This window comes from Jaculus jaculus, chromosome 15 (assembly GCF_020740685.1).
Source record: "Jaculus jaculus isolate mJacJac1 chromosome 15, mJacJac1.mat.Y.cur, whole genome shotgun sequence".
In the NCBI taxonomy this organism is placed as follows: domain Eukaryota; kingdom Metazoa; phylum Chordata; class Mammalia; order Rodentia; family Dipodidae; genus Jaculus; species Jaculus jaculus.
This window is the reverse complement of record NC_059116.1, coordinates 63,731,703-63,753,105: the sequence shown is the minus strand read 5'-3', so window position 1 is coordinate 63,753,105 and position 21,403 is coordinate 63,731,703. Positions and strand designations below refer to the sequence as shown.

The window sequence follows — 21,403 nt, the reverse complement described above, 5'->3', positions numbered from 1 at the left end:
CTTGAAGAAATTAACATTCCTTCCTTAATCTATTAATAACTGAAAAGTGTTGATTTTGGTGACAGCTAGATACTTTATTATGAAGCATATTGGTTAATTAACAGCATCATAATGAAGGTTATAGGAATGTATATCCCTCCAGAAATACACATATTTTTTAATAAGCATAATTTGATTCTTCTCACAGGCCCCAGAGAAGTCAGTGAAAATGTTATGCACAAAGAAAGCCTCAACAAAGAATAAATACACAATTTTGTATGTATGTACCACACGACTGTTGTTTTCTTTTGTTGAGTGTGGCTGAGTATCTCAAGTACAGCTGCTGCATTTCAACAGAATTTACAGATAATTGCAGATCTTCTGGTTCCATTGCTATACTATCCCACAATGCTTTCCCTCCTCTTTACTCTCACATGGTATTTATGAGTCGGGAGGGTCCTGATGGGAGCAGGGAGGAAGGAAATCATGTATGTTGCCAACACTGAATATGCACAGACTTCACTATTTAGATCATGTATAATGATATTTCCTTTCTTGTCTCTGTACTTTCAAACATTTTCCCTTCACCTATACAAGTTTGACAAAACCTCAGTCTTGCACACAGACCTGCCATCAATAATAGATGGAGGCTGCCCCTCAATGCTCACCTTTTCCTCCTGTTGAGCTCAAAGAAGTTCTGGATACCAAGTGTTGCAGAGTTGATATGCATTGTGGATGTCCATTGCCAGCCAGTTGGTTCAGAAATTTGCTCAGAGACCTTATTAAGAAAGTTTGTTTTCCTGTGTTTACAATCTTCGCTCTATTTTTTTTTTAACATACATGTTTACTTTTTAAGCAAAATCAGAACCATTTTTCTTCCTGACTGACTGGTATCCCAATTTAAAAAATACCCACAAATAAATGGCAGGGTCTCCCTTACTGAGACTGCAGAACAGTTCCATGTGCATCTTCAGTGCACATGTTACTACAGTGCTTCACTTGTTTTCTCTGTGTTCATTTTGTCACTGTATTTCACCTGACCAGCCAAGGAGTCCCCACAAAACAGTAGATTTGTCCTAGCTTTTTCTTTCATAACGTATTTTTTTGTGATTGAGAAGGGAGCTGTAGTAAACACCTGCATTATTCAGGCAAAGACTGACCAGTGACACTTGGGGTATAATTTTCCCCTCAGTTACCCAGTTTAGCTGTCAAGGACAAAAAATTACTAATAACCTGATCTTTAGTATAAATGTTGCATTTCTGAACAGAAGGACTCTCTCTTTGTTTTCCATTCTCATTGTTGTGGTCAACCTCCCTTTAAATTCTTTCTCATTATACTTTCTGACACCTTTGCTCTGTTGGGTTTTTTTCCCTGTTCCCTGTTCTGTTGCCGGATGAGTGTCATCACCTTGTGACAGTGCACTCTCACCACTAGACTCAGAGGACAGACAGGAGCTGATTTTCTCATTCTGTGATCAGCACTTCAGGGTGTTTATGTTGAACACTTACTACTATTTGTTTGGAGAAATCTATTTTCCAGAATATAGTTAAGTAGCATATTAAATAGAATAGGGTCAACTTTACTCAGAGTAAAAGGCCTAGCATATCAGCCAGGGCTCTGAATATTGTGATGGCCAGGAGGAAGAGTGAGAAACAGATTCAAGACTGCTTGTAGGTCTGAAGGTCCTTACTCAATGTGGCTATAGTGACACCTGGTTCAAAGCAAGGGTAGAAAGTTTTCAACCTCATAGTATAAACTACGCCTGAAGATTTACAAGGAAAGCCCAAGAACTATGGTGGCTGGGGTCAAGGTCACTCTTATACAGTTATTGCACTTAGTTAAAATATTACCTCTTATAGAAAAAAGGAGGTTCATATGACTTCCAAAGTAAGCAAGACTTACAAGGCTCAAGAAATAGAAGAAGCTTACAAACCTCAGCCATCTCTGGAAACTTGTGAGATCCACAAAGCCCTCCTCAGGTTTATATAAACAAAACAGTTGTTGGGGAAAGGTCTTCTCCAAGGGCCTGAGCTCTCTGTAAGTCATGCAGGGTGCTTCCAGGATACAGCTTTTATGAGTCATCACACATGCTGGGTGGACTTTTTGGTGATGCAACTTCTTTTGCGTCTCCCATGCTCCAATAAGTAACCCTTGCCTTTGTCCTTGTACTTAACCCTGACAAACATGGGTGCACCAGGGTGGACTTAACCCTGACAAACATGGGTGCACCAGGGTGGACTTAACCCTGACAAACATGGGTGCACCAGGGTGGACTTAACCCTGACAAACATGGGTGCACCAGGGTGGACTTAACCCTGACAAACATGGGTGCACCAGGGTGGACTTAACCCTGACAAACATGGGTGCACCAGGGTGGACTTAACCCTGACAAACATGGGTGCACCAGGGTGGACTTAACCCTGACAAACATGGGTGCACCAGGGTGGACTTAACCCTGACAAACATGGGTGCACCAGGGTGGACTTAACGGGACCGTTCGCTTAGCCTGCCACTAGTGCTATAAAAATCATTTGTTCACATCTCCCCAGGTAACGTCACTCCACAGTCATTATTAGCACATCAGGTATGATTTATTATTCATAATTCATAGTACGTAATTGTATAATTATTATACTATTGTAAGACCCCCAAAGCGAGGACCCCACACTCTGCCAGGATATGGCGACACCCCAAATCACTCACGAGAAGCGGTCTTGATGCAAACTGCAAGAGGATTTTATTCCAAGCGCGCTGGGGCCCACAGTCGTACACCGCACAGGGGTAGAGGACTGCAGAGCCCCGACTGCAGGAATGGGACAGTTTTTATAGGGTTTCTAACAAAGCCTGTGCATTAGACCAATCATTGTTTTAATATCAGGAGCCCGCGGGGTGCGCGCCAGTCAGTTTGTGCCACTCCATAGTTTCTAAGCCAATTAGTTTAATTTGTTCAAGCCCCTTGTGGACCAATCAGTCTCTTGTGACCTTGGTGGTCAGCATTTGCGCAGGTCCTTGGGTGGGGGTAGCAGAGTGTGGTATCAGTCTCCTATGACCTTGGAGGTCTGAGTCAGGCTGCTACAGCTTATGGTGCAGGCTATTTACAGAAACCAAATAAGTGGTTTACTTTATTACTCATTTCCCATCCTTGAGGGCTATCTCATGCCCTTTTTACCTAGTTTTATATTAGGAGCAGGCTCTGATATAATGAGAAGAGGGATTCTTTACTTGCTTTCAACAGAGAGTAAAGCCTGGAGTTTGAGGTATGCAGGGGCCCGCTTAAGCTCCCTTTGGAGCGTGATAGTATTTCTGGGCTTCTGAATTCTTGGGCCTTTCACTAGTTCCATGTATCATATATGGTACATAGCATGTATAACATAGTATATTATATATGATTGGAGTAATAATACACAATTCTTTCAAAAGACTGCAGACAAGAAAAAGAAAGAAATGAAAATGCTAGAAATTTTGTCTCTAAATCAATGCCACCTAAATCCATGCCAGTGAGGAGACTTCAGATAGTGGTCAAAGATATGTTTGTCTTTTCATTAGAGATGCTATGCATGCTAATATTACACCAAAATGGTCCACCTGGACCATTTAAGCGAATTCATCCCTCCTACACAAATAGTTTGTGGAAAAGTATAAAGCCAAGAATCCTTAGCCCAAGCTTTCATCTTCAGAGCCACATGGACTGATGAGAATTGCACCAGGATTTTCCATCTCCTTTAGAAAATAGCCTCTTGGTTCTCCTGTTTGTTTGCCTTCATGCCTGGGATACAGTTAAAAGGCTATTCACACTCAGGTCTTGTTTTCTGCATTTATCTTGCGAAACCTTTCACAAGGAACTCTGGTTCAACATGAAGTGAGTGAAGTAGCATTGTTTCCAGAGCCAGTTAGAACGGGACGTACTTAAAATCTTCGGGTGCTTTGGAAATCCTCTTTTCATTTTCCAAAGGACCATCAGAAGTCTTACACTTCCACATACATACTAACCAGAATGAACTCGGGGGAGCCTTGTGTCCTTGAGCATGACAAGGCTCATTGAATAGTAACGCCATCCCCTACACAGTTGTGTAGGAGAGCTGGCAGAACAGGCCACGCCCATCAGCAGGAAGAGGCGTAGGTTGGAACGTGGGAAGTTGGAAAGGAAGTCTGGTTGGCCAGGAGAGCGCGCGGTGCCCCGTGTGGGGCTGGGGAGGGGTCTGCGGGAACCTCGCCTCTGCAGGTGCTGGCGGATGGGCGATCCCTCAGGGTGCAGTAGAGCAGCCCTGGGCAATGAGAACAGCCCTGTGTCATTTTCACTCGCTGCCTTCTAGCATGCCAACATGTGGACCAGAGACTATGCTTTCGTTCCCTGCTTCCAGCTCCATCTCACCCAGAGAAACAAGAGGAAGACTTTGGGAAATGCCATTCATCTTAGCCCTGCTTGGACAGCACCAATGACCGCAGCCATGCAACTATACTGTTTACTGAACACTGTCTAAGTTATTGCTGAAGGAGGGTTGTACAATGTACATAGCCTGTGCTTATGAGGAAGGTTTCATCTTAAAGCACAGACAAATCGGTTCATGCAACAGTGCAAGGTCCTATTCCATATTAGAATGAATGGCACTGGCAAAAATTCAGACTAGAAAAATAAATAAAAAATAAATTTTAAAAATCAGTATTTTTTGTTTAAAAAGTCAATTTTGCCTCCTCTTTTTCTTACTTCCATTCTCTCAATATACTTTAAGAACTCTATGTTATGGGGGGGGGGAACCCAAAAACAAAAGGGCTTAAAAATGCAGAGTTCCGAATAGCCTGTCTTATTTGATTCACCAGGTTAAAGAATTCATAATTTTTTTTTGGTTTCAGAGTAACCTTTGCTGTAACACATTTGCAGAACATATGCTCTTTGAGTAAATGTGAACCCATTTTGTGGAAAGAATAATGTCTTTTTTAGGTTTAAAGCCTTTTTGTTGGTATCCAAGAGAAACAGAGTGAGAACTGGAGAGTAAAGCATTGAAATTTGTTCTATTTACTGGATGTGTAATTTTCAAGTCTTTCCCTTCTTATGACTACCTCGAGGGAGAGTCAGCCTTTGAGAGAGAGCAGAAGAGAAAAGATCAGTTTGAATGATAATGAGGTTTGCAAAGAGAGACCTTTACCTTTTGCACACAATGGGAGAGACAGCTTTTTTGATGTCAGTTTAGAACACCCATTAGCTATGATGGGCGTTATAGGTCCCTTAGGAGTAGAATATACCCCCGTGGATTAGGTAGCAAAGGTCTCCCTCTCTGAGCTTCTTTATTATCACAAAAGGCTCATTCATACAATGCTAATGGGAGGGAGACACGTGCTGCCCGAATAGATCTCATGGGACTGAGCACCACTCCGACTTCCTAATTCACGCGCATATGGGAAGAGAACACTGCATTGTGCTCTCCTTAGATCCGAGCCTCTGTGTCCCGCCCTTTCTCCTTCCCTCTTAGTCCCGCGCCCTGGTGCTCTTGTCGTTTGAGTCCTCAGGGGAGCAGTCCTGAGGGAGATTCCCTTTGCTTACAGGAAAGGCCCTGGACTTGCCAGAGGAAATCATATCCCTTCCGTCCCATGTGCTGAGCTGTGTGGATTACTATGTTCTGAGAACACTAGACCCCCTCCCCCAGGGGGGAATTTTTTTTTTTTTTGACAATTTAACAGAGATGAGAAGCCTTAAGCATTACACTTCAGGAGGGAAAGGGAAAGAACTGGAGAATTGGCCAATATTATTTATGACAGTGCAGAATCAGTTAAGGAGCATTTCCAAATGACACTAGGGAGAATCAAAATGATTTTTTTCTTGTGGCCTGAAGGGAAAATTCAACGGTACCAAGTCTTATGTAATCAAGTCCAGGTACCTTGGGAGAAGTGAGTACAGTGAAATATTTTGATACTTAAAATATTTTGACACTTTATACTTTTTATAATTGTGTTATCAAATAGATTTTTTTTTTGTCAAAGTGTTTCTGGGATAAGTGGTATGTGAGAAGAGCATAGGAGAATCAAATGGGGACAGTGAGTCAGAGAAAAAGACAAAGCTCAGTGTTAACTAGGAGCATAGAGGCCTTGCACATCTGTGTCAAAAGGAGAACAAATATGTGATTATTGCTCCAGTGGTTAGTCAGTATGACAGAGGATGCTTCTTAACTGGTTTTGCTAAGTTGTTTTGTACTTGTTTTCTTTTTAAATTTTTATTGGGAATTTTAATACATGAACATAGAGCAAATTGGTAGTATTCCCACCAGGTTCACTCCCTTACTTTCTTTCTTTCTTTCTTTCTTTTTTTTTTTTTGCCCCTTCTGCCCTATCCCCATTCCACTTTTAATCAGTTCTTCGTGTATTTTTAAGCCTCACTTATAATTTGACTCTGTTCTTCCTGAGATCATAAAAGGGATCCTGATCTAAACAAAGAAGGGCCTTGCCTTAGATTGATGGTGTGATCTCCAGGACTCTCCTCTCACAAGGATATTTTTCCACAGAGCAGTGAGGGCTTTCATGTTTATGTCAAATGCAAGTATATGTATCTGTGCATATAAATATAAGAGATATTTTCATGTAAGGAAAGGAATTATTGAGCCGGGCGTGGTGGCGCACGCCTTTAATCCCAGCACTCGGTAGGAGGATTGCCATGAGTTCAAGACCACCCTGAGATGACAGAGTTAATTCCAGGTCAGCCTGGACCAGAGTGAGACCCTACCTTGAAAAATTAAAAAAAAAAAAAAGGAATTATTTTTTTTCTTTTCTTTTATTTCTTGGGCTGTTACTGTGCCTCTTTCATTGGGGCTTCTGGAGATAGGGACATTCTTCAGTTCCCTACCTTCTGCTGAAATGAAGCTAGAAGGGACCTCACAAGGTTATCAGAATAATTTCATTTCCAGCTATTCTTTTCAGATTAATACTTCTCAAATTAAGCCTTAGGTGAGCTTCTTATCTCCATGGTGACTGGGTCTTCTATCTATTACATATCATTTCTAAATAATCCATCTTAGAATCTCTGATGATGTAAGTGAGCATGTCTTCTTTCGCATGCTAAATAAATTCTGTCATTTTTTTCTTGTAATAATAATTTTTAACCATCTACTAAATTCCTTTCTGGACTCCCTACCTCATCATTTAGTAGGAAACAGTCAAGATCATTGATTTATCAGAATGAAAGAGAACAAAAAATGATCATCTATACAGGCACCTCAGATCTATCTATGCATTGTTGAAAGAATTCTTCTATCCAATAGGGAAGAGGGCCAGAGGCCTAGTTGCAAACTGATAGACTATAATCATAATGCATACATCTTATGTTTTTTAGATTATATATTAGTTATGTTTTTCCTTATTTCATATTGTTGTAAATATGATTAATTATACTGTTGTCAGCAATGAAGTTTAAAGTATAAAATATACAAAATGATTTTCCTTTTGTAGTTGGGCAAGGAGATTCTGAGGCAAAAATCTTGGGTTTTGAGTTGTCTGTTAGCCAAAGAGCTAACTAAAGTAAATTATACAGAGTCTTCATTTTTGCATTACTTTTCTGTGATGCTATCACAAAGTGATAAGACCTTTCTTCTCTTTTAGGGGGTGAGTGAGCTTATCTCCAAGGGGTTACATGTGTGTATTTCTTGTGAAAATTTAAAATGGCCTGAAACCAAACTCAAGATAAAATGAAGAGGTAATATTTTGGCAACATAAAACATTACAAACACAAAAATATGCAACAGTAATTGCACAGAACACTATTGGGGACACATGTAAGGTATAAGTAAAATTTTCTCAGATTTAACTTTTGCTTGAAGGACCCCCTCTCTCACCACTAAACCATGGATTTCTTCATCTTGGTGTAAGAGTTGGAACTTTTGAGGGATGATAAGAAGTTTCCACAAACTTTAGGGCTGGAGAGATGGCACAGTGGTGAAACTGCTTGCTTGCAAAATCTGATGGCTTCAGTTTGCTTCCCCAGTACCCACATAAAGACAGATGCACAAAGTTTCCCACGTGCCTGCTTGTTGCAATGGCAAGAGGACTTGGTATACCCATCCTCTCTCTCTCTCTCAAGTTAATAAGTATTGTTTATAAAAGAAGTTTCTGCAAACTTTGAAGCTGAATAATCAGGCTTGAAGGAGTCCATAAACACTATTAATAAGGAATTTGGACTTAATTAGGGGAATGTGATGTCTTTAAAAAGTTTTCATAGCTACTTGACTCACATTCTAAGAAACTAAATAGTTCAGTGATTGTGAGTCAAGTCCTTGCCTGGTGTCTAAATCTTAGGTAGTCATAGTATTTGCTGAGAGAGGGTCAGGGTCCTTAATGCTAAAAGTGGGAAAATGTTAAAAACTAGGGAAACTGGGGGGTGGGAGTGCTGGAGAGATGGCTCAGTGATTAATAGTTCTTGCTAGAAAATCTTGATCAACCAAGTTTGATTCCCCACTCCCCACATAAAGCCAGATGCACAAATGGGTGCATGTGTCTGGAATTTGTTTGCAGTGGCAGGGAAGCCCTGGTGCTCCCATACTCTCCCTCTCATAAATAAATAAATAAATAAATAAATAAATAAATAAATAAATAAATCTAGAGAAATTGCCTGTCTAATATGATAGTTTATGTTTCATGTACTAATTAAAAAGTAAAATTAATTGAATTTTTCAAAAGAGAAAAATAGTCCAGAAACTAAAAATCAGAAAAATTAACACTAGACCCCTACAAAATTGTAAAATTATTTAACAGATGGTATGCAAGAACTTGGAAGAGAAAAATAATCATTACCAGGGTCAGAACGTTTGCTTATGGAAATAATTTTATGCTTTTCAAAACATTGTGTTTCATAAATGTGAACAGGACATTATTAGAAGCACTGTGATTTTATATGACATTGCAGAAGAAAAACAGTATCCCTGGAACTATGACATGCCATTTTCTCCATGCCAGTTTTGAATATGTTAAATATAAAGTAAAGGTACATTCTGAAGTTGGAGAAATATGATAGTCTTACTTCTCCTCTGGCTGTTTCAAGCTTCAGAGTGCCAAGGGCATCAATAGAAGAGTAAAAGAGGTTCAAGGAAATTTCTATTCCTTGTTTTATCCTCTGTTTCATTGTATTTTGCCTCTTCTTCCTCTAAGCCCATTACTTGATCATGACAACTGTTTCTAGTGTGCAAAATTTACATCATTCCCATGACTAGTATCCACAATAGCCACATCAGATAGATAGTACACCCTCTTTAGAGGTCTTAATATCAGTTCCATTTGGATCTACCTCTCAGCTACCAGTTTTTAGTTATTTTCATTCTTGCTACTTTCTCTCTTCCAGCTCTAGCTGTGGTGGCTGATACAAGAACTAGTGGTCCCTAAAACCAAGTGTTCCAAATTTATTTTTCCAGCATATAATTCTGAGTTAATTATAATCTATATTAAATCATCTTAATAGAGTTCATATTATTCTACCCTCTAGATTGAGACCCAATTGACACATTTATGTTTATATATGTACACATGAAATGGATTGATGCAGAAAGAATTGATTGTATTTTTTGGTATAGATAATTCTGATAAGTTTCAAGGAGTCAATCTCCATTTTTAACATCATGAGAACACAGAGCTTCCCAAGTTCTACCAGCCCCATGGTGAAGAAAACATAACAGAGAGACTTTGAATTTAGTGTCCCAGAAAGATGGAAATGTTTGCAATTTTCTACAAGGAGAATTCTTAATTGGACAGTCTGCCAACAAGCTGATTTATAGACATGTGGTATATTACATTGTGTCTTCTGTGTAGATTTCTCAGAAAGTGCACTTGGCATTGCAGATATTATGCAAGTACGTGGAAACATTGGTCTGATGTTTTGAACATGTCTACAAATGGGATTTAATATTCCACATAGGAAAGGTTCTCAATGCTATTGGAGAAATGGTGATGGGGAAATGGTGTTGGAGATCAACATGAATAAGACTGTTATACAAGTCAATGTACAAAATAAATGGTAGAAATGTGAGGCTGGCTTAGTGGGAGCTCCACCCTGTGCTCTACCAGCTGCAAAGAGTACACTGCCTCCTTAGATCCCAAAACATTAACATTGGTGATAGCAATGTGAATGTGCCATGCATAGCCTCCTTTAAATAAAATATTTAAGAGGTAATTCCCAGGTAAAATCCAGGGAGTCTTGTAAACTTACCTTGAAGCTCTTTTGTCAAAATAGAGGGAAGTCTTAATTTTTGTACTGGGATTTAGGTCAAGGTACTGTCTAGAAGCTGTATAAAATCAGTAAGAAAGTTCAGTATTGCTCTTTTGCTCAGCAGTTTTAAAGAAATTGACTAGTTCCAGTATGTTATTTTTTACTTTCCTAAGTTTCATTCTTATGCTCATGAAGAATTATGTAACTTATAATAACAAGCAAATCCTGGAATTTAAAAAAAATCATAAAATTAAGAAATAGATTCAGTGATTGGTTTTAATACCATATTAGATACAGCAAGGCAGATTAGCAAAGTAGTATCCTGGAAGATAGGTCAGTGAAAATAATCCCAATAGTTATAAAATGAGAAGGAAAGAGATGCCAAAAAAGCATAGGTCACATATGAGATTGAAAAAATAAAAATAAAACCACTATTGAGTTACCCTCAGGACTTATATAAAAATTTATGAGAGGCCGGGGAAAATTGCTGAATGGTTAAATGAATTTTCTTGCAAAACCTGGTGCCCAGATTTAATTCCCAAGCCACCAATTTAAGCCAGATGCAAAAAAGTGGTGCAAATATCTGATGTTCATTTGCCATGGCAAGAGGCTCATGTGTTCCTCCCCTCCCTTAATACACACAAGAAAGAAAGGAAGAAAGAGAGGGAGAAAGGGAGGGAGGGAAAGAAAAATTTTAAGTTGATTCCGAGATTTTGTTTATCCTTTCAAAGAACCAACTCTTTGTTTCATTAATTCTTTGGATTGTTCTTTTTGTTTCTATTTCATTACTTTCTGCCCTAATCTTTACTATTTCTTCCCGTCTACTGATTTTTGGTTTGCCTTGTTCTTCTTTTCCCAAGGCTTTAAGGCGAAGCATTAGGTCGTTTACTTGCGACCTTTGTAATTTCTTAATATAGGCACTTAAGGCTATAAATTTACCTCTTAGAACTGCCTTCATTGTGTCCCAGAGATTTTGGTATGTTGTGTTCTCATTATCATTTGACTCTATAAATTTTTTGATTTCCTTTTTGATTTCTTCATTGACCCACTCATCATTTAGTAGTGTATTGTTTAGTTTCCATGATTTTGTGTATGCTCTATAGCCTTTCTTGCTACTGATTTGTAGTTTAATTCCATTGTGGTCAGATAGAATGCAAGGAATTATTTCAATTTTCCTGAATTTGTTAAGATTTGCTTTGTGTCCTAATATATGGTCTATTTTAGAGAATGTTCCATGTGCTGCTGAAAAGAATGTATATTCTGCAGCCTTTGGATGAAATGTCCTGTATATATCTGTTAGGTCCATTCCTTCTATGACCTCATTTAGTCCAGATGCCTCTCTGTTTATTCTTTCCCTGGATGACCTGTCAATTGATGAGAGTGGGGTGTTAAAGTCACCCACCACCACTGTGTTTGGTGTTATCTGTGACCTTAGTTCTAATAGTGTTTGTTTGACGAATTTGGGAGCACCCATGTAAGGTGCATATATGTTTAGGATTGTAATGTCTTCCTGTTGGAGTGTGCCCTTAATCAATATAAAGTGACCTTCCTTATCTTTCTTGACTAATGTCGGACTAAAGTCTACCCTGTCTGATATTAGGATAGCAACCCCTGCTTGTTTTCTAGGCCCATTTGCTTGAAACACCGTCTTCCAACCTTTCACCCTAAGATAATGTCTATCCTTTGTAGAAAGGTGAGTTTCTTGGAGACAACAAATTGTAGGATCCTGCTTTTTAACCCAGTCTGCAAATCTATGTCTTTTCGTTGGGGCATTGAGACCGTTGATATTAAAAAATATTATTGAAAGTTGTGTATTTATGTTTGCCATTTGTGTGTGTGTGTGTATGTTACTGGTTCTACCTGTGCTCTCTTCTGTTAACTGGTATTTGAGTATAGCTTGTTTTTTCTAGGTTCCTTATATGTGTGCTTTTCCTTTTGTTCAGCATGGAGGATTCTATCAAGTATTTTCTGTAGAGCTGGTTTTGTCTTCCAATACTCCTTTAACCTGCTTTTGTCATGGAATGTCTTTATTTCTCCATCTATGTGAATGGATAACTTTGCAGGATAAAGTAACCTTGGTTGACAGTTATCTTTCAGAACTTGGAATATATCACTCCAAGCCCTTATGGCTTTAAAAGTTTGTGTTGAATAATCTGCTGTAATCCTGATGGGCTTGCTTTTGTAGGTAACTTGATTTTTCTCTCTAACTGCTTTCAATATTTTTTCTTTGGTGTGTGTGTTTGGAAGTTTGATTATAATATGGCGAGGAGAGGTTCTTTCTGGGTTTTGTCTGGCTGGGGTTCTAAAGGCTTCCTGTATCTGTATTGGCACCTCTTTCCCAATTTGGGGGAAATTTTCCTCTATGATTTTGTTGAAGATGCCTACTATGCCTCTGGAGTGGAGTTCTTCTCCTTCTACTATGCCCTGAATTCTTATATTGGATCTTTTCATAGTGTCCTGAATATCTTGAAATTCCCACTCATACTTTTCTATAAGTTTGTCTTTCTCTTTGTTGGACTGCATTAGGTCTGCCACCTGGTCTTCTAGCTTAGATATTCTGTCCTTTCCCTCATCCATCCTACTGGTGAGATTTTCTACAGAGTTTTTTATTTCATTAACTGTGTTCTTCATTGCTAGTAATTCTGACTGTTTTTTTTTTATTATTTCTATTTCCCTATTTATGTCTTGTATTGCCTTGTTTATTTCATTAAATTGGTGTCCTGCCTCTTCTTTGATTCCTTTGATTTCCTCTTTGATTTCTTCTTTGATTGTTTTCATGTGTTCTTTGACCTCTTTGAACATATTTATAATTATTCTTTTGAACTCTTTCTCAGGCATTTCCTCTAACTCTTTCTCACTGGAGGACATTTCTGATGCATTAATACTTTTAGGTGGATTTATATCGTCTTGCTTTTTAGTGTTTCTTGTGTTATAATGTATATATTTTTGCATCTTGGATTAAGTTAATGCTTGGATTTTCTAGCTAGCTGGGTATTCTTAGCTATATCAATTGATTTGATGTAATATATTTTCAGGGTAGGACCTTAAGGTGTTAGGTGTGGCTCTTAAGACTCTCAGAGTATATACAAAGATGTTCTCAGGGGTTGAGTTTCCCTGCTATAGGAGTATTCAAGCAGGCTTAGTGGAATAAAATACAGGTAGATTCTAAAATTTAACTAAACACTGTACACATTCAATCAAAAACAGCCCCGAGTATGTATGCAAGAGTAGTTATTATAATGACCAGATCCTCTATCAACAAAGAGGTTTAGATTTCTGGTCTGTTAAGGGATCCAAGTCAGCTTGTGACCAAGTGAGACCCTTCCCTGGTGCACTCCCAGTTACCTTGGGTGATTTTGGTCTCAGTCAAGTTGCTGCCTGGGTCGTCAGGCTGCTGTTCTGATTTCTGGAGCTGGGCACTTGCTTTTCCTATGGGGCAAACTGAGCCGCTGCTGCTGCCTCTGCTGCTGCTGTTGCTGCCACTGCTGGAGCCACCACTGCTGCTGAAGCTGCTGCTGCTGTGTCCACTGCCGCTGCTCCCCCTGAAGCTGCTGCTGCCGAGTCTGCCGCTGCTGCCACTCCTGGGTCTGCTGCTGGGGCCGCTGTTACCAGTGCTGGAGCCGCTGATGTTGCTGCCGAACTCTGCTCCTGCTTGGGTCCCGTTGTCAGCCCAAGTTGGCATGGCCGGGTCCCAGGCCGCTGCTGTGTTCGCTGGAGCTGGGTTCAGGTGGTGGGGGAGGGGAGGGAGCCGCGGCTGCTCTGGTTCTCTCGCTGTTCCACGTGTTCTTCTACCTCGCGGTCTGCTCCTCTGTTGCTCGCTGCCGCTCTCCCCTCACGTTTCCCGAGTTGCGGAGAGCGCGGTGTGAGGGGAAAATCCCGCACCTGGCTTTTCCTGTGGCTCGAGCCGAGTCTGGCGGCTTTCTGCTGCGCCACAGCCGTGGCGGTTGGCCGAGCTGCCGGAGCCACTTTTCCCGCCTGTGTGGGCTCTGGATGCTCTATAACTCTTCTACTTCTCTGCTGCCGCTTCAATTTCCTATACACCTCACTTTTTAGTAAAAGTGTGTATTTTGCTGAGTTTTTTTGGTCTTTTTTCCCCCTAGGCTGCTTTGGCATGGTACCTACACCGCCATCTTAACCGGAAGTCCCCGAGATTTTGATTAAGTGGTTCTGGATGGAGTCTGAATACTGTATCTGATTTTGGGTGTTTTGCAGCAGGTCTTCAAGAAGTTTCACACAAGTGTCAGTGCATATGTATTTCCAGGAGCCCTGCTTGATTGATCCTGGAAGTTTCCTAAAGGCAAGAATATATCTTACCTATCTTTGGGCTGGAGAGATGGTGTAGGGGTTAAGCACTTGCCTGTGAAGCCTAAGGACCCCGGTTCGAGGCTCGGTTCCCCAGGTCCCACGTTAACCAGATGCACAAGGGGGCGCACACGTCTGGAGTTCATTTGCAGAGGCTGGAAGCCCTGGCGTGCCCATTCTCTCTCTCCCTCTATCTGTCTTTCTCTCTGTGTCTGTCGCTCTCAAATAAATTAAAAAAAAAAAAGAATATATCTTACCATATTTATATGTTTTAGGTTTCCAGAAAAATGGAAGATTAAACTATATTCACATTGATCTACTCAATATACTAATAGATCTGTCCTCCAATTAGTTTATTACAGAATGCTATAATAGTAAAATTTTAACAGAATGTGCATGGTTACTGATAAGCTAATTCTGGCATATGAATATGAGAAATTAATGGGCATAAATAATGTTCAAGAAGGAAAAGAATATTTACTGCCATGTAAAACAATAATAATTATTGCTACTTTTATGCTGCTATTTCCAGGACAACAGGTCAAAACAAAAAGTAGAAAAGAGATGTACAACCTTCCGGGATATCTGTGAGAAAGGTAATATTGATATGTAAAACCAAGATAGTCTTTTCAGTAAGTGGAACTGCAACAGCTGGGAAGGCATGAAGTTCATGTGTCATACTTGTTTACAAAACACCATTAAAGAATTTATCATGGACTGAACTAAAAAAAGAAAAGAAAACCTTTGATAAAAGTCTTCCTGATTGAAGAATCCCTGGGCGCTCAATTCTGGGACCCCCTGTACAAGAGAGTGCGCGCGGAGTGAGTAGGCCAGGATCTCCCTGTTTTCCCCATCCTCTCAGTTCCCTGGTCCTGGTAGGTTCATCTGCTGCTGGCTTGGGGCTGCCTGAACCCTGCAACTGGCTGATAAAGCAGGTGGCTTACTTGTCATCTGGACTGAAGAGGCCCTGGGTCCCCAGCTCCTGGATCCCTGGCTCTGGGGGGTGCCCACTCAAGAAGCAGGCAGGTCACAGCGCATAGTTTCTTCCCCACATCCCATTTGCCTGGGCCCTGGAGCCCTCCTGGTGCCTTTGGGCAGCCTGGTTCCTGTGTGTGGGCTGAGGAAGCAGGCCTTTTGCTCTGGCTTCCTGATTGACTGGCCCCTGAGTACACAAATACCTGTTCCCCTGAGTCAGAGGGTATATGTAGGACCCTTACTCTCTCCAGCTTCCTGGATCCTGGTTTCCCAAACACTGACCCCTCTGTGCTAAAGTGTAAGTGCAGGTGGAGTGAGTAGGTCACAGCTCCCAGTTCTTCACCTGCCAGTTCTCCAGGTACCTTTGATGTACCTGCAATCTCCACAATCTGCACATCTGCAGTTGTAACCACGTGGTACATCAATCCAGTTCACATTTAAAACAGAAACCCCCCTGAAAAACCTTCAAGGACAAATATTTGTTTCTCTCTCAATAGAATAAAAGTTTCCCCAAGATGAGTAGACCACAATGCAAAAACCAAAGCAAACAAACAAACAAAAAACAACCAAGGAAAGAAAACTGAGAGATCTACACTATGGATGGCTAGTCCCACATGGAAGCCTCCAATGAAATTACAGAAAAACCAACAGAAATTCAATACCAAAATGATAACACAACAGCAATGTGACCCTGATCAAAATAATTGCTGAACTGAAACAAATCATCAAAAAAGCTTCAACAATCACATGAAATTTAGCAGAATCATCTCTGAGAGCACTCATCTTTTGACAGTAGGATTAGCTTAATTGAAGAAAATGTTACAAGGCTCAAAAGAAATATATAAATGCATTGAAAGTGAATGAACAAATAGAAGATCTCATAATCAACTGAATAAGCTTAATGAAGACTTGATCAAATGCAAGAATGAATTCCAGGAATCAATAAAAAAATCATAACTTGAATTGAAATCATACCTCATAAAAGAGATAGACATGATGCAAAATAACATAGTAGAAAACAAAAATCAAACATAGTTTATAAAAACCTCTCTAAAACCCCTCACTAACAGAGTTACTCATGTGGAAGACAAAACCTCTGACCTGGAAGAGAAGGCTCAAGAAATTGATTATGAGGCCAAATTCAGTGCTAAGTCCAAAAAATCATGTGAACAGAATGTGAAGAAACTAGGGAATACCCTAAAATGACCAAATATCCAGATCATGGGTATACCAGAAGGAGAGAAAATCCAGGCCAGAGGTATGGAGACATATTCAACAAAATTATTGAAGAAAGTTTTCCCTCTCAAAGGAGAGACCCATCTAGACACAAGCAGCCCACAGAATACCAAACAGACAGGACCAAAGAAGAAACTTTCTAAGGCACATCTTAGTTAAAACTCTTAACAATGAAGACAAAGAGAGAGTGTTAAAAGCAGCAAGAGAGGGTTGGAGAGATGGCTTGTTGGTTAAGCGCTTGCCTGTGAAGCCTAAGGACCCCAGTTCGAGGCTCGATTCTCCAGGACCCATGTTAGCCAGAGATGCACAAGGGGGCGCACGCGTCTGGAGTTCGTTTGCAGTGGCTGGAAGCCCTGGTGTGCTATTCTCTCTCTCTCTCTCCATCTTTCTCTCTCTGTTGCTCTCAAATAAATAAGAATTAACAAAAAAATTTAAAAAAAATTTTAAAAAGCAGCAAGAGAGATACAACTCACTACATAAAAAGGCAATACCATGAGAATCACCTTAGATTTCTCAATGGAAACACTGAAAGCCAGAAGGGTCTGGAATGGAATACTTCAAAGTTTAAAAACTGTACCTTCCAGCCCAAACTACTTTACCCAGCGAGCAGAGACATTTATTGTACCAATAACTGTGGGCTAACTTCACAAGGCACGACCCATATACCTCAACAAGGAGGAATCAATGGGGAGGGGGTAGGTCATGGATGAGCCTAATAATGGTTCCAAACTGCCTGTATTTCTTGAATAGAAAACTAATAAAAAATAATAAATTTTAAAAAAGTATCCCTCACAATAGATAATGAAAGGAAAACTTTTCATGAAAAAAAGCCAACTCTATAATTATATGAAGACAAAGCCAAATCAGGAAATATTCCACACAGAAGAGTCCAACAACTAATCTCAAGAGCCTACAAGAAGAATATCACAATAACCAAAACTAGACCAGGCTCAAAAATGTACAAAACACAGGAAAACACCAAACCCCATAAAGTACCAGTAATGTCATAGACTAAATAGAGCCTCACAGTCATAACTTTAAATGTTAATGGTCTTAATTCACCCATCAAAAGACACAAGCTATCCGGGTGAATCAAAGAAATGGAACCTTCTATCTGCTATCTTTAAGAAACCCACCTCACCAGTACACACAGACACTTCCTCAGGGTGAAAAGATGGAAGTGATATTCCAAACAAATGGAAATAAGAAACAAGTAGGTATTGCTATATTAATATCTGATAAGATAGGCTTCAAACCAAAAGTAATCAAAAAGGACAATCTCCTATAAACAAACCTATTATATCCATGGAGATTGAAAAGGTAATAAAAAACCTTACCAAAAAGAAAAGTCCAAGATTTGATGTCTTCTTAGCAGAATTCTATGAAACTTTTATTGAAGAATTGAAACCAATTTTTCTAAATTATTTCACATAATCAGAGAATAGGAATCCTTCCCAAGTCCTTTTATGAAGCTAGCATCACCCTAATACCAAAACCAGACAGAGATACAACAAGAAAAGAAAACTATAGGTCTATATCCCTGATAAATTTAGACACAAAGCTCTTGAGCAAAATTGTTGCAAAACTGAATTCAACAATACATCAAAAGCATTATCCATCTTGATCAATCAGGCTTCACCCCAGGGATACAGAGATGGTTCAACATACAGAAATCAGTCAACATAATATACCACATTAATAAACTTAACTATAAGAACCACATGATCATCTCAATTGATGCAGAGAAGGCATTTGACAAAACACAACATCACTTCATGATCAAAATGCTGGAAAGAATAGGTATGGAGGGTTTATATCTCAACACAATAAAGGTTACATATAAAGAACCTAAAGTCCAAATAATACTTAATGGGGAAATACTCCAGAAGTTCCCATTGAGATCAGGAACAAGACAGGGGTGCCCACTATCACCACTTCTCTTTAATATAGTAGTAGAAGTACTGACCCAAGCAATAAGGCAGGAGAAAGAAATAAAAGGGATTCAAACTGGAAAGGAAGAGGTCAACTTAGCCTTATTTGCATATGACATGGTCCATTACATAAGTGACCCAAAAGTCTCCATCTCAAAACTCCTAAAGGTGAATAATTCCTTCAGTAAAGTGGCAGGATACAAAATCAATGCACAAATATCAGTAGCCTATCTATATTCAGAAGACCAATATATAGAGAAAGAAGTCAGTGGATATCTAAACATATCTTCAGCAAAAAAACAAAAACACACACAAAAAAACCCACTCTCTGGAGTTATCACTATACCCAATCTAAAGCTATATTACAAAGCTATAGTAACAACAACAAAAAAACAGCATGGTACTGGTATAAGAACAGAAGCATAGACCAATGGAAAAGAACTGAAGACTCAGATCTTAGGTGAAGTACCTAGACCTTCTTAATCTTTGACAAAGGTGCCAATAATGTAGTCTGGAGAAAAGACAGTATTTTCAACAAATGGTGTTGGACAAATTAGATAACCATATGTAGAAAAATAAAACTAGACCAAATAAACTCTCCATATATAAAAGTGAAGTCCAAATGTATTAAAGACCTCGATGTAAGACCTGAAAGTCTTCTCCTACTGGAAGAAAAAATAGGAGGCACTCTCCATAATATACGAGTGGGGAAAGACTTCCTGAACAAAACTCCAGTAGCTCAGGAAATTACACAGTCACTCAACCAATGGGATATCATGAAGCTAAAATATTTTGCACAGACAAACACACCATAAGCAGAGCCAAGAGATTACTCATTGAATAGGAGAAAATCTTTGCCAGCTATACTTCAGACAGAAGCCTAATATCTAGAATCTTACAAAGAACTCAAAAAGGTAAACAATAAAAAACCATCAACCCATTCCAAAAATGGGGCAGAGACTGAATAGGGACTCCTCAGAGGAAGAATTACAAATGGCTAACACCCAGTTAAGAAAATATTCAACATCCCTAACCATTAGGGAAATGCTAATTAAAACAAACTTGAGATTCTACCTTACTCCAGTAAGGTTGGCAATAATTAAAAATCTAACAATAATAAATATTGGCAAGTATGTGGGGAAAGAGGAACCTTCTTCCACTGTTGGTGGGAATATAAACTTCTACAACCACTCTGGAAATCAATATGGAGATTCCTGGAAATGATGAACATAGAGCTAACAACCCAGTTATTCCCTTACTGGGCATTTATCCTAAATGCTCTATGTATCACTACAGAGATATTTGCTCAACCATGTTTATAGCTGCTCAATTCATAATAGCTAAGAACTGGAATCAACCCAGATGCCCATCAATGGATGAATGGATAATGAAGTTGTGGTACATTTACACAATGGAATTCTACTCAACAGTAAGAAACAATGATACAATGGAATTTGTAGACAAAGGGGCAAACTTGGAAGAAATTTTACTCAGCAAACTTACACAAATCAAAGAAAGACAAAAGTTACATGGTGTCACTTTTCTGTAGTTCCTAACCTGGAGCTGCTCTAATTACTGACATACCTGATAGGCAACTCGAGGCCCAGACAATAGGGTTGAAGGGTTTGGGGGAGGGGAAGAGGAGGGAGAAAAACTAAATCCAAAATGAGCTGGTACCATACAAGCCTTTATCCTTGGAGATAGCCTAAATAATAAAACCCTCAAAAGGAATAAGGAGGGAGCACCTGAAAATCAGGGCCCTTGTGAGTATGGAATGAAGCCTAAGCTTAAAAGCAATTTTTTTTTTTTTTCAGTGTGTCTGGCCTGTAATTCCCAGTACCAGAGATTCGTTGCTACACACGTTGAGCTGTTGATCTGAGAGACCTATAATATTCACAAATCAAGACAGCTTTCTGTCAAAGCACCTGACTACCTGCCTGAGGCAAAAGCTAAGACCCTGTTGCTAAAGACACCTTATGCAGCCATCCCAGAGCATGGACAAACCTGAGCAGAATCTGGAAGTGAGCCAGTATACAGTTAGCCCATCTAGTGCTAGAAAGTGCTTCATGAGCTACTGGAAGAAAGTGGCCAACAACTGTCTGAACAAGCATACTGACAGGGTGTACATGCCAGTGTAATAATGGTACTCAGCCTTGGTAGGTAACCAATATCTTTCTGATTTGCTACGAGATCTGTTTGGGTACAGTAACCCATGTCCAACTGGGAATCAGGTCTGAATGCTATGGAGACAAAGATTATGTTCTCCAGTGTCAAGCTATTACTAGTCTTTAGTGAAAATAGGAACTACATACTCAAATTTTCCATAAATTAATAATACTTATACCAATTAAACTTTGCTGATTTCACTCTCCATTGGAGAACCTGTTTTTCCTTTTCAGAAGGTAGCGAGACCCGAGGAGATAAACTAGCCCTCGCACTTCAGCCAAGCCACAGATGGATCTACAGAGGAATTGGAAAGACAAGCAAGAGTGCTGCTTCCATGCCTAACCTGATAATCAGTGCCAGGGCGTAGGAGACAGACCCTGAGGACACTCAACACCTACAAGAGCAGAGATCCAGAGGCTCCTAAGAGCTCATCACTGAAGTATATTTAAATCTCATCCACTATGGCTAAAGGAATTTTGCTGAAGAGGGAGCAGGAAGATTTTAAGAGCCACAGGTTGAGACATCATGCCCAGAAGCATCACCTCCCCCCCCCCCAATAACTTGATGGTTGCTCCGACAATGCATAAACCACAGTCCCAGAGGGAATACCTGCAACCCAAGTGAGGAGTATCCCCA

At 39.7% G+C, this 21,403-nt stretch overlaps 1 pseudogene; it reads left to right on the top strand.

Moving 5' to 3' along the window:
* The first annotated feature begins 3,834 nt into the window (after window positions 1–3,834).
* LOC123455069 lies at window positions 3,835–10,105 on the top strand (annotated as a pseudogene).
* Window positions 10,106–21,403: the final 11,298 nt, after the last annotated feature.